Source organism: Hippocampus comes, unplaced genomic scaffold, assembly GCF_001891065.2.
Source record: "Hippocampus comes isolate QL1 unplaced genomic scaffold, H_comes_QL1_v1.1 scaffold47, whole genome shotgun sequence".
Lineage (NCBI taxonomy): Eukaryota > Metazoa > Chordata > Actinopteri > Syngnathiformes > Syngnathidae > Hippocampus > Hippocampus comes.
This window is the reverse complement of record NW_017806029.1, coordinates 324392-334167: the sequence shown is the minus strand read 5'-3', so window position 1 is coordinate 334167 and position 9776 is coordinate 324392. Positions and strand designations below refer to the sequence as shown.

The window sequence follows — 9776 nt, the reverse complement described above, 5'->3', positions numbered from 1 at the left end:
ATCATAACTAAATGACATGTTGAGTCGGCTGTGTCTTAACCTCGATGGCAGAGTCTCCGTTGAACCCCTGACACAGATTCACCGAACCCCTGGGGTTCGTTTGAACCCAGGTTAAGAACCACTCGGTGAACAATAAATGTTCGTCCAATGGGTCTCAAAAGGTACAATAAATTCTATATGATGATTATACATCCATCAATCCATCCATTTTCATATCCGCCTTATCCTCACAAGGGTCGCGGGGTGTGCTGGGGCCTATCCCAGCTGTCTTTGGGCAGTTGGGTAACACCCTGAACCGGCTGCCAGCCAATCGCAGGGCACACAGGGACGAGCAACCATCCGTGCTCACACTCACACCTAGTAGGGTGTTCAATCAGCCGGCCATGCATGTTTTTGGAATGTGGGAGGAAACCAGAATACCCGGAGAAAATGCAGGCACAGTGGGAAAATGCAAACTCCACACAGGAAGGCCAGAGCTGGAATCAAACACGGTACCTCTGCACTGTGAGGCCGACGCGCTAACTACTTGACCACCGGGCCGCTCTTATGATATATATTCAATATCATATCCTGTTTTGCTTTATAAGATAGTGAGAAGATTATGAGGCATGCAACTATATCGCGATAGACTGTATTGGTTTTTGGGGTAAAATGCCATCTCCTATGACCCTAAATCAACCTTTTTTTTTTTTGCTGGCTCTTTGCAACATTAGCCCATAAGATTTATTATCATTATGTGTGCTCGGGGCCGAGAATGTTGTTTGAGCAGCTAATTGTGCAAATGGACTCAAACTAAATTGGAAGGTGAGGCAGAAAATCCTGTACTCCTTTAACGACCATGTGAATACTTTTAAAACCTCCCTATCTTCCATTTGGATATGGCCTAATTGAAAAGTAAATAGTACACATGATTGCATCCCTGAGCCAGTGAGTGACATCTCCTTAGCTGCTGCAGGAATGGGTCTCAGCGACTGAGCCCCCCCCGCCCCTTGCACACCGGCCCGGCGTTTTCCATTGTTTTCAATGACCATGTCTATATGTTACCGTACCAGATGTTACGATTGCTGTGGACATATTTTTTCAGTTGTATAGTAGCTTAAGCAGAGTTCAATGATTAGTCATGTATCCAGGAAGTGAGTATTCAAGTCAATGTCCTTTGAAGAGACGTTCATGGGGCTTTTGTTCACTGTTAACTTCGAATGGTGAAAAGAGATTTTAATCAAGCAGCAAAAACATCAGAGGCAACTAATTAGGGCGAATCCAAGTGAGTTTTATGTTATGAGAAGGAAGTTGATGAAGAGAGATGGGTTGCTCCAGAAACTGCAACGTCAAACACAATCTTTTCTGTGTTTCCCTTTCACTTTGAAATCCTAACCCTAAACATAATTGTTTTGAATTCTAAAGCCATTCACACATGAGTCTTATTCTTTAATGTTATTATTTTCATTCAGTGTGTGTCATTCAGGGCACTATTTTTTTTTTCTCATTCCAAAAATTTACAGTTTCTCCAAATGAAAACATTTTAAACCAAAACTTCCCTATTCATTCACAGTTAGGCATGAAACAAAACTGATTCACAATGTTTAAATTTGGAATTCAAATCATTCAGATTATTCAATTCAACTTGGGAACAATTGCAGGGCACACATTGATGAACAACCAACCGTGCCCACACTCACACCTAGGGACAATTTTAGTGTTCAATCAGCCTGCCATGCATGTTTGTGGAATGTGGGAGGAAACTGGAGTACCCAATTATTCCCATTCCAAATCATTCCACATCATTCGGTATCATTCCACATCATTCCATTCTATATTTTATCATTCAACATTTCATCATTCACATGGAATTTCTCCATAAATTTCAAATGTCTAGTTTCAAAACGTGTTTCCCATTGAGATAAATTATCAAAATTGAAACAATATAATCTAAATAGAGAAATCTTGATAAGATTGACAAACAACACTAGTATACACAAACAATCATTTACCCCAGTTGGTATCTGATTGGCACACTTACATTCATTCATTCATTTATCAACAAAAGCTCTTCTTGCAGCTAGAATCCAAAAGAAGGAAGCGATGGATAATGTAGAACACAGGTGTCAAAGTCGAGGCCCGGGGGCCAGATCCGGCCCGTCGGGTCATTTTATGTGGCCCGCGAAAGCAAATCATGTGTGTCAACTTGCTAAAATCTGTACCAAAATTTCAAATTGTCATGTGTAATAAATAACGTTGAGATTTTGCAATAATTTTGTTCCCCAGTTCACACTCACTTGAACAATAATTGAACAAACTATTATAATTGACTGGTTTCAAAACTAGTAATCTATTATTTTGTTGTGTACACATAGTAATTTTGTGGTTTCACTGTCATAACGGCCCTCCGAGGGAAGACGTAACTCCAAATTGGCCCGTGACTAAAATGAGTTTCTTCTACATTGTAGAAAAACGTGTTTTTTTCCCCCTGCTGTGAAGTTAATTTCTTTGAGCCATTTATATGACATGGAACTATTTACAGTCGTCACATGAGTGGGTGTTCCAAATAGACTGAGCATCCAGAATTGAACCATATTTACAACAGTCATCATATTACCAGATTTTTTTTGAAACAATTAAATGGGTTAAATAAATAACATCTAAGAATAAATCCACACAAAGTACAACCATCCATTTTTTGTGGCACTCATCCTTCCTTAGGGTCGCCTATCCCAGAAGATTTTGGATTGGAGATGGAAGCCAATGACAGGGCACACGTAGACAAATACAAACATGATAAACAATTATTCCAACTCACATTCACACCTTAGGACAAATGTGAGATATTGAACAGATATCCCAAAACAGATAGCATCGCTGCTATCATCCTCAAATGGTGAGTCAAGGGAGGGGACCAGGGGTGGTGATGTCCAACCAGCCGTGCATTACAAATACTCTACTGTATTTAGCTCAAATTACACGTAATTCCGGGGTTGAGCATTAATGGGGGGTTAATGGTAAGGGGAATGGCCGTGTGTTACTCACAGTCCCTTTCATGGAACACTCATTTGTCATCATTACAAGTCCACAGAAAGCTGCTCGGACCAGCGTCCCATCCTTTGAGACCTTGTTTGCTCAGTTTTGACACAAATCAGCTCACAACCAATTTAACTTGTAGTTCCTCTGCCCTGAGACGTTAGTGCATGAACAATGATCTCAGTCTGCCGTACCTGGCATCACCAAGTGTTTGCCTAAAGGCACCGGACGTGTGCTTTAGTGCATGAACAATGATCTCAGTCTGCCGTACCTGACATCACCAAGTGTTTGCCTAAAGACCGGACGTGTGCTGCATCTTTAAACCGACTCACGTTCATTAACAACCTGTATTGGAGCCTCTTTTTCTTTTCGCAGTCTGTATAAGGAACATATTGTTGGTTCTGCACATACAAATGTGTGTTTCACAGAGTTTGAATGGCTGATTCAGAAATGTTCCAGAAATGAGCTGAAGACTTTCCATGAGCAAAAGGCTGCGTAAAACCAGGATGGATGAGAAGGAAACCGAGGCCAGAATGAAACAACATGCAAATTCCACAAAACAATATCTTTGGCAAGCTTGCAATACAGAATTGGTAAGAATTTGGAGGAAATGTGCCCCTAAAATTACAGGTCAATCCACAATTGCGTATAGTATATGCTGAATGGCCTATCTCGCATCTACCAAATATGATGAACTCAAAGAGTGTGTTTCCTTTGTCTGGGTTGTTTTGCCGTTTTAATGAATGGGACCAATGATGCCAGAGATCAAAGTGTGAGAATGACAAGCCCAAAAGCCTGTCACAACACTGGGAAAAATTACATTTAGTTGACATATTTAACAGAGTATAATTACAGGAAAATGAGAAAGCATCCTGTAAAGCGAATTGGGTTTTTAGGACTCGATTTCCATAAAACAGCACATCTGTACTTTGGCACGAATGGCAGCGGATTCTGATCAGCGCAAGGCTCTTCAGACTGGCCTTTATGCTGCAGAGGACAGTGTGGCTGACGAGGGGAAGACAGGCAGGTGTGAAAGTGAGACAGGTGCGATGATTGGGTAGATGCCCAGCCCACACTGAATTCAGGGAAGGGCAACCAAAAACAGGAGGGAGGGGCCACAAAATGGAACACTGACGACAGGCACAATGTATTCTAACAGTGACAATTTGGTGAAAAAAAAAACAACTTGCGCCTGCTCAGGCCACGTCTACGGAGCCAGCGCAGGGCAGAGAGTAGGTCTAACAAGATGCGTTTTATTCATAAATAAACTGCAGTCCGGTGCTACAGTGGTTAGCGAGTCGACCTCACAGTGCAATAGTACTGGGTTCAATTCCAGCTCTGACCTCCCTGTGTGGAGGGATGTTCTCCCTGGCCCTGCGTGGGTTTTCTCCGGGTACTCCAGTTTCCTCCCACATTCTGAAAACATGCATGGCAGGCTGATTGAACCCCCGCAACCCTTGTGAGGATAAAGCGGATTGGAAAATGAATGGGCCTCAAATCATCGGAATGATTGAATTATGTTTTTTAAATCATCCCCACTGGGTGGCACAACTATAAGTAGGGCACCGGAACGAACACGGATGGGCAGGCGGTCTCCAAGTAATCCCCCCCGCTCCCACCAAAAAAACCCCAACCTTATTAACATATATTATTTCTGTTTGGTTTTTGAAATGAATAATGACAAATCAAGTCTTTTTTTCTTTCTTTTTTTTTTTTTTTAATTCCCGTTTTGTTTTGAAAAACAAATGAACTCATTGAATACAGATTCAGACTCTGGTTATATTATTCGTTGATCCACAAACGCGCATTCGACAATTCGCCTGCAGTGATGATAAAAGTACACACAACATTAAAAAAAACAGATGAAAATCACCAAAATATTTGTGGAGCTGAAAAACACGTGTTTAATATTGCGATGTATTTGTGTGACTAATTTTGAGACAAATCTCTCCCCATAGACAATGGCAGCAAAGAGGACTAAATACTCTCAAAACAAGGACAAAGCAATGCAAACTGAAATGTAGGGTCTCCCATACATGCATACTACGTTCTCATACTAATAAGAAGAGAAGGAAACCTTTATTTATCGCACAATGAAGAAATTCCCAATTTACAGCAGCACAATTATGAAAGGGAGAAGTAGAAGAACAAAAAGTATATAAATAGATATAAATGATAAAATATAGATGTAAGCATATTAAAAATGAACGAGAACGAGAAATTTTCTCATTAGAACGATTGTTTTTCTTCTTTGTGAAGACGAGAAAGCTTCTCGTCCCAATGAGGAACATTTTTCACCATTTTTTATTTTTATCATGTCTTTTGCGGCTCTGTATGTTTTTGTAAAAAAAATATATATATAATAATAATAAATAATAATAATGTGCAGTACAAAACTGAGTTCAGTCTAAAACACATGTTTCAAAGTCAAGGCCCGGGGGACAGATGTGGCCCGCCACATCATTTTAAGTGGCCCGCGAAAGCAAATCAAAGACGAAAACTTCCATGATACTTCTTAAAATGTGTACCAAAATTTCACATTTTCACATGTAATAAATCAGTGACATATTGTAAGCATTTTCTTGTTACCAAACCGCTCCTTCCAGTTACTTAAACAGTAGTTGAATAAACATTGTTCTTGACTTCTTTATATAGTTGCAGTCATCACGGCCCTCCAAGGGAAATGGTAATTATAAAATGGCCCGTGACAAAAATAAGTTTGACACCCCTGGTCTAAAATAACACCTGGGTGTTTCACTTGTGATGAAAGGTTTAAGGAAACATCTTGTACTTTGGTTAAAGGTTTCTCAAGCCTCAAGACCACTGACTAAAACTTCTCTTTTGTCCTGGTCCAGATGGAGAAGGTTCACTGGCGTCCAGGATTTGATGTCTTAAATGCACTTCAATTTATTATTTTTTTTTACTTAAAATCAAATGGAGCAGCCACGCGTACAAAAAGGCTTCTATCCTGTTTGTCGGTTCTGTAGAAACAACTAATATTTCAGGAGCTTAGTTACCAACTGTTGACTTCTTGGAAAAGTCCGAGAACCCAAATTTGACAATCGTTGCTCAAGTGTATAGTTTCTTAAATCGGAGGTCAACACAGCAACAGCTCTTTCCTCCTTCTTGCTGTTTATCCTCACGACGGTCGTTGGCATGCTGGAGTAGGCGGGGTACACCCTGAACTGATATGCCACTGATATTTCTCTCTTTCCTTGTCAGTCTCTTTCTGTTTCCTCCTCTGACCCCACACCCACCGCCTCCCCACCTCTGTCTCTGTGGCTGGCGGCGACACTATTATCGATGTAAACAGTGTTTTCTCTCATTAATTTATCAGCTGAGTGGGAAAGGGGGGGGCGAGATAATGGCTTTCATTTGGCCAAGGTCAACAATCAATGCATTCCTCAGTCGTTTAAATATAACCACACATTAACTTGTGTCCTCCAATACACACACAGTTTATAGCTTGTCACTGGGCTGTGCCAATACTGTCCTGCAGTCCGATGAGGTTTTTTTTTTTTCCTGTTAAAGAGGTAATACAAAGTAACTAATCCCTGGTTGGAATATTGACAAAACCTTGGACTGCTTAAATACAGCCCTAGTCAGATGAAGTACCCGGTATCAGATAACCTCTGATAGTTGTGTCTGTTTGAAAAATGGGAAGTTTCCAGAACTTATGAGACCCTATACAATTAAGTGCTGCATTAAAAATGTTGCTTTTACAAATAAATTCCCAAAAGTATTGGAAAAGGTTGGCCAGTTTCTTCATTTTTGCTTTTGACCGAATACGTTAAAGATAAGATGATGAATATGATTATCTAATATTGTGCTTGTTTCCCCACCTATTGACAGCTCTCCGGTTTTCACTTTTGGTTACACCGACGGTTTCAGTGGTATGAATGTAGATTTTGTCAGCAAAAAAACGGAAACCGCTCTGATGTTTTTGAAGTGGAGTGGATAAAATTAGAGTCACTTATACATTTCGGTACTTACGCAGTGACAATGTGAATTGGGGAGTAAATTGTTGTCTGTCTCTATCCAACTTATTCCACTGCGCCATGAGCCTTTGCGTGAATGATGTGCGTGACTTCCAATGAACAGCAACTAATATTTTCTTTCATCCTTTCATGCACCTGATAACATGATAACCTGCCCATCGTGACTTCCAATGAACAGCAACTAATATTTTCTTTAATCCTTTCATGCACCTGATAACATGACAACCTGTCCACTGGAGTTACCGCTGTCCCTGAAAGCGTTAAATGGTAATTGGTTGCACGAGTCCACTTTCTATGAGAGTTACAGACTTAAACAACCACGAGCTGACGCAGTTTATAAGACAAAACATTTCAATCCTGCTTCTGAGTAACGTAGCCCAGGTAGGAGGATGACGTCAAAATGTCCAGTTGCATGTTTAGCTACTCTCTGAACTCTGTTGCTTTATGCAATGAGGCAATGAGCAATCTCAAAATCTTGAAGCGTGTCAGTAACAATGTTGGTCAGGTTTTGTTAAAAGAGATTGGACACACCATCTTACTTACCGTAAAGCAGACGTAGTATCCCACCTAACCCTGAATCTTATATCAGTCCCACCCCCTCCCACTGAATGGTAACCATATAACGTACTATCTGCTCCAAAAAAAGATAAAGGAAATCTAATACTTAGTAACTGATAAAATACTGAATTTCTTAATTTATTATGTGTGCACTGAAATTATTGCACTTTTACGTTAATACTGATCAGCAACATTCCAAACGCATGTCAAATGTGTATATGTCATTGCCTATTAAAGTATTGTGACAGCTGCTGTTACAAATGGCTAACTGCTACTACCGCTGTCTTACAGGACGATGCGCCCGTAATTGTTTTCACATCAGATTCCTCAGCAATAAAGTGGATACCTGCCCTATAAACTGATTGGCGAGCATTCCTGGGTGTCCACTTTTCCCTCGAGGCCAGCTGTGATTGGTTCCAGCTCCCTGCGACTTTGATCAGGATTAGTGATGGATTGATGGATGAATTAATGGTTGACTGAGAGGCGCTGTTTACCCTGTACTTTTTGCCAGCCAATTGCAGAGGCTGAATCCGTAAGTGCATAGGTGTCAAACTCCGGTCCTGGAGGGACACCTAATTCAAATAATCAGCTCATCAGGAAGCTCTACAGAAGCCTGATATTGATCCTATTCATTTGACTCAGGTGTGTTGCAATAGGGAGAGATGGAAAACATGGAAGACGGCGGCTCTCCTGGAACGGAGTGTGACACCTATGCTATAGAGCAGGGGTCTCAAACTCATTTTTGTAGCGAGCCACATTGCAGTTAGGGTTTCCCTGAGCGGGCCATTATGACTGTGAATTTTGCGAAACCCTATAAATGTTTGATCACCTCCACATATTACATATACAGTGCACAACAAATTGGTGGATAACCAGTTTTGAAATCAGAAGTCAAGAATTATGGTTAACTCAGCCATTGTTTACGTTAATGTAATAAGTACGTCATGAGATTATAGTTGTAATATCTCTATGTCATGATGGATTACATATGACAATTTTAAATTTTGGTTCAGACTTTATATACAGTGCACAACAAATTGGTGGATAACCAGTTTTGAAATCAGAAGTCAAGAATAATGGTTAACTCAGCCATTGTTTACGTTAATGTAATAAGTATGTCATGAGATGATGCTTGCAATATCTCTATGTCATGATGGATTACATATGACAATTTTAAATTTTGGTTCAGACTTTAGCAAGCATCATGGAAAAGTTGACATGCTTGATTTGCTCCCACGGGCCGCACAAAATGATATGGCGGGCCAAATTTGGCCCTCGGGCCTTGAGTTTGACATCCCACGAGAGGGGAAACAACCATTCACGTTCACATCTTTGGACAATTTAGACAGAAGACTCAGCATGGGGCAGACTATGCAAGTGTGGAAACCGGGAACTCAGAACTGTGAGGAAGGCATCCAAATCACTAACCTAATGTACTGACCTTGGATATAATCATGTTGTTGAAAATTGCATTTTTTTGGGAGGGGTGGGGGGCGGGGGGCACACCTCGAGTACGGAATCTCGTTAGATTGTGTTGTATTACCCCCGAGTATTCTGTGAATGCTTTTGTGTGTGCGCGTTGGCTATCTATTGAACTTTTCATTGTCAACTGTGTGCGCTAATCCTCAAATTGTTGACTTTACCCTGAGAAATTTGTGAAGCATTACACAATACAGTGGCCCAGATCAATGAGCACACTGTTGGTTTTGGACAAGTCATATGCGTGAGAGGCCATTGAACCTAGTCAAATTTATTGTGTAAATGCAATTATGACCTCGAAACGACGACACACAAGTCACAAATAGATTCTCGTTCCCCAAAGTCACCCACCGTCCTGTTAAAATACACTTGGATTTAACTGACATTTCTTCAACTACCATAATCCGCGAGGAAAAAAAAATCTGTGCAAATATTGATGATCAATCAGTTGCTCCGCTATCTGTCCCGCTGTTCTGAGTTCAATAAATTATTAACCTAATCTTCGTACTGAAAAACTCCCACTGACAGTGTTTGCGTGAGGTCCCGATGATAAGATATTTGAAGTTGGATGTGGTGATGGGACAACCATTGACATAAACATTTGGCTAATCTGTGAGTGTGTTTGATTTTGTCAAAATTAAAACGGAGCAAATCTATGAATTTACAGTACAAACAGTAACATGCACTTCACATACATTATATACAAACGCACTGTATATATATATA

At 40.5% G+C, this 9776-nt stretch overlaps 1 protein-coding gene across 1 annotated transcript in view; it reads right to left on the bottom strand.

The window, feature by feature from the left end:
• Positions 1–9301: 9301 nt before the first annotated feature.
• The window catches only part of hhex (hematopoietically expressed homeobox), a 25535-nt gene continuing 25060 nt past the window's right edge, over positions 9302–9776 (bottom strand). The window contains exon 5 of the mRNA XM_019892654.1: positions 9302–9759. The gene's annotated coding sequence lies outside the window, so the exon portion shown is untranslated. The remainder of the gene's footprint in view (positions 9760–9776) is intronic.